The 4,845-nt window shown below is 47.0% G+C and overlaps 1 pseudogene; it reads left to right on the top strand.

The window, feature by feature from the left end:
• Positions 1–3,155: 3,155 nt before the first annotated feature.
• Positions 3,156–4,845, top strand: part of LOC125547082 — a 71,840-nt pseudogene continuing 70,150 nt past the window's right edge.

Genomic DNA, 4,845 nt, shown 5'->3' with positions numbered 1-4,845 from the left:
CGTCATCGGTTTAGCAATTTTGGAAAACCCTTCAATGAAACGACGATAGTATCCAGCTAATCCGAGAAAACTCCGGATCTGTGTTACAGTCGTGGGTGGTACCCAGTCGAGCACATCTTTTACTTTGCTCGGGTCCACGGATATACCTTCGGCGGGTAGTACATGTCCGAGAAACCCGACTTGCTTGAGCCAAAATTCCCACTTACTGAATTTGGCGTATAACTGATGGTTGCGGAGTCGTTGTAGCACTGCTCGGAGGTGATCCTTATGCTCTTCTTCACTCTTGGAGTAAATGAGGATATCGTCGATAAAGACTACCACGAATTTGTTGAGGAATTCCATGAACACTTTGTTCATCATATGCATGAAGAAGGCAGGGGCATTGGTGAGACCAAAGGACATCACAGTATATTCGTAAAGACCGTATCGTGTAGTGAATGCGGTCTTAGGAATATCTTCCTTTTTAATCTTGAGCTGATGATATCCGGTCCGTAAATCGATTTTTGAGAATACTTCAGCCCCACTGAGCTGATCAAACAGATCATAAATCCTTGGTAGTGGGTATTTATTTTTGATGGTGACCTCATTCAGCTGACGGTAATCTATGCACATACGGAGACTGCCATCCTTTTTGCCCACGAAAATTGCAGGTGACCCCCACGGTGAAGAGCTAGGACGAATATAACCCTTCTGGAGTAATTCGTTAAGCTGTTTCTTTAGTTCCACTAATTCTGATGAGGGCATCTGGTAATACTTCTTGTATATTGGTGCGGTTCCGGGCACAAGATCTATGGCAAACTCCAGTTCTCGATCTGGTGGCATGCCAGGCAGTTCTTCTGGAAACACATCAGGGTACTCATTGACCACAGGAATAAATTCCAACTCAACCACAGCGGTGCAAACTAGTTCTGGCTTGGGCACATGCTTGCGAGCATAGAATTTGATGAGCTGCCCATTCAGACTGGTCAAACTGACTTCTCGGGTTGTGCAGTTTACGCAAACTTGGTACTTGGTCAGCCAATTCATCTCCAATATAACATCCAACTGTTTAGGCTCAATAATTATTAGAGATGTTGGAAAGTGGACCCCGTTGATATTGATCTCCAGATCACGGCAGACTAGATTGCTCTTGATTATAGATCCCGGGGTTTGTACCAGCATATTTTTGCCCAAAATGGTGCAAGGAAAATTGTTTTGGGCGGCAAAACTTCGAGAACTAAAAGAATGGGAAGCCCCAGAGTCAAATAAAATTACTGCAGGTATGTCATTAACAGAAAACATACCAATGACGACTTCTGGATTCTCTTGGGCTTCCTCGGCGGAGATATGATTCACGTGCCCAGTTGGCCCTGACTCCATAAAGTTGACTTGTGGCCTGCTCAAGGCATTCACCTTGTTGTTCTTGGGGCACTGTTTGGCATAATGTCCGGCATGCCCGCAAATGAAACAAGTATTATTGCGCTAGCGCTCCTCATGTGTTGGACTGGTTACAATATTCTTGACTTGAGTGGTGGTCCTATTAACATTCTGCTGCCAATTTGGCCTGTATTCCACCTGAGTCGGCTGCGAGGTACGAGCTTTTTGCACAGGTTGTCCATCCTTCCTTGGCTCAAACTTGCGCTTGTTGTCGTTGTTAGCAGACCTATTATCCGATATAAGCTTGTGCTCCTGTTCAGCAATGAACGCTTTGTCCACCAGAGTTTGGAAATCGGTGAAATCAAACATACTAAGAGCACACGGAAGTTGTGGGTTTAAACCTCCAAGAAATCTGTTAATCTTCCTTTCTTCAGTGGCCACGTCATACAGAGAGTAATGGGACAAATGATTAATTTTTGAAGATACTCAGCCACAGACTGATTTCCGTGGACGAGCGCGAGAAATTCATGATGTTTGGCCTTCATAACTCCAGTAGGGATGTGATACTTGATGAACTTATCCTTGAATTTTTCCCAGGTGACTTCCTCATCAATCGGCCACATGGATTTTGTATTTTCCCACCATATGGCAGCTGCGCCCTCAAGGTAATGGGTTGCAAATGGGACTTTATCATTTCCTTCAGTACGGGCGATCTCAAGCTTTTTCTCCATGCTCCGCAACCAATCGTCTGCATCCAATGGGTCAACAACCTGACTGAAACTGGGTGGATTGGTCCTCTGAAAATCTGACAGCTTTGAGTGGTGACCATTCTGATTTCCATTCTGTCCAACCATCGCTTGCACACTTCCAATATTTCAATCAGATCATTGTTCCTTTTCTCTTCAAACATACGCAGAACTTGCTCGGTGGATGGAGGATCAGGCGGTGGAGGTGGTGGCTGAACATTCGGCTCGGGAGAATATCCTGCGTGTCGTGCGGAACGACGAACAGGAGATCTTGCGTGAACGTTGCTACTGCTGCCTCCCCGTGTCATCCTATTGAGTATTTTTCCCAAGGCAACACAATCGAGATGAGAGACATCCAAGAATAAAATTGGGAGAAAAGCCAGCAACAACTCTCGAAAAAGACCAAAAAGAGCAAAGAAAATATGGCGATTAAAGTCCCAACATAATTATACATAGACTCATACATGATAATTAAACTACAAGGCTGGTTCCACTACTCTCATACATGAAGCATCATAACTCATACAACAACATCCGTGCACCATCTAGATGACTGCGAATACTCAAAGATACTACTACTCTGCTGGTGCTGTGGTGTCCTCCCTTGAGCGGTCTCAGATCCCAAACTGACGTGGTTAACGGAAACCTCTGGGTTAAAGGTAACGCGATGACGCTGCCTCGAGGGCTCTCCCTCAGGGGCAGGGGTAGGATGAAGCATCGGGGCTGCAGGGGTAGCAAGAAGTGAGACCCACTCGGCAGGAGCACTGAGAGGGTTCACGGCGGAGACGCCTGTGCTACTCGGGGGAGTAACCGGCGAAAGAGGAGAGCTAGAACTAACTGGGACATACGGGGTAAATCCAAGTGAGGACGGAGTAGTGGTGGATCTAGTAGTGACCAAGGTAGCGGCTAAAGCAGTACGGGCACGAGTCAGCTCTCGAGCCAGCTCATGGATCATCAGATAGCTAGTAGTGATATAACGAGCAAGATGGCTAGCAACACTATCAGACTCCGGGTCAACGAGGGGAAAACGGACATGACCGTTGTCGTGCAGAGATGGGTAGTAATAGAAACCTGGGTGGTGCTGCATTTAAACCTCGGTATAATGAAGCTCGACAAGGATCTCAAATGCGGCAAACTGGACAGCCTGAGAAGCGGTGGAGGCGTAACCGCTCCAAGAAGTGCGAGTGTAAGAGCCGGAATCGGAACTAGTGCATAGAGTAACCACTGCGTGATACTCATACACTGAGTCTGCTAGACGCTCCCGGTACACACGTATACTGGTTCGTCTCCGTGAGGGTACAACCGACGCCACACATTGCGAAGAAGGTGCTGTGACATGTACGGCATCAGCTGCAACTGGCACGGATACGGCACCGGAGCCATCTACACTCACAACCATTAGCAGGTTAGCATAACAATAATAATCAAATGACTAGAATGCAACAACCAGCTATAACTGCTACCGGCACTCAATTTTTCTCGCACCTAGCGTCCAGTTAACACGTCGTAGTCTAGCGTGGCCTATAGTCAGCGCGGCTCTGATGCCAACCGTTGTGGCACCCCGGCTCAGAGCGACCGGTTTACCCTGCATTGCCAGCCCAGAGACCATGTCTTCTGGCAACACACAACAAATTGGTACAGAAAATAACCGCTTTATTGATACTAGCGGAACGGAGTTCAAATTACAACAGCGTTCGAGGCCAAGCGGCACACTCGGTGCGGCTGAACAATATGTACATTATTTAGTGAACATAAAGGGGCCTCGATCCGAACAACTACGTGGCAGCGGAATAACGTCGTAGCGGAAGCTCCATATCACAGGGACAGCGATGTGGACACGATCTAGACTCGAATAGCGCTCCTTTCCAAAGAGACTTTCCTGAAATCTGGCATGACACGCCAGATCAGTACATTGAATGTACTTGCAAGCTCACAACAAGCATAATCATAATGACAAACAATATCATGATATTTAGCCAATTAGTAATGATGCAACACTATATGTCAACATGCTGTGATCATGCTCGAACGTCCCTCAGGACAACTTACGAACCGTGATCATCCTCTGATCACGAACACCACCAATGTGGTAAAACACACCACCAATTTGGTAAGATACACCACCAACGTGGTAAAACACACCACCAATGTGGTCTTTAACAAAATGACTCGTGATCCTTACGGCGATCACAACCATGACCAATATCTGGTCCCAAATTCCGCGATGGCCTTTCTGCCATCCTTGACAATGCAAAGTTTACAACTTAGTGTGCAATTTTTATCATTCGTTGACTCATTGTGGGACCTACTATGAGGTGTCCTTAACCGTGGAAGCGGCTATCGATAGACTATACACTCTGCAGAGGTAGCACACTGGACTCACACCACAGAACCCATGGCCTCGCACTCCCATTCGGGTGGACCAACGGCATTCCGACAAAACCTCTCCATTGCCACAACACTCTCTCGGCCACTCCGAACCAAATCCACGACGGGCTGGTCCTGGGTGGCCCCGTGTCTACCAAAGACACCCTGACCACCGTCTTGGTCAAACTCCCACTCGGGGAAATCGGTACCATAATCTTATCAACGAGCACACAAGGTTAAGTTTGCTTGCCGGGCAGGGCGAATGAAAGTGCAACTATCCCTAGGTGGTTTTCGTAATTCCTAACAACATATAGCTCATTGAGCTAATGCTACTCCAAGATTAATATTTCAGGAAAAGCTCAATGAATGGCATGGC

Source organism: Triticum urartu, chromosome 3, assembly GCF_003073215.2.
Source record: "Triticum urartu cultivar G1812 chromosome 3, Tu2.1, whole genome shotgun sequence".
Taxonomy (NCBI): Eukaryota; Viridiplantae; Streptophyta; class Magnoliopsida; order Poales; family Poaceae; genus Triticum; species Triticum urartu.
Note: the sequence above shows the minus strand (reverse complement) of the source record. Positions and strands in the feature narration are given on the sequence as shown.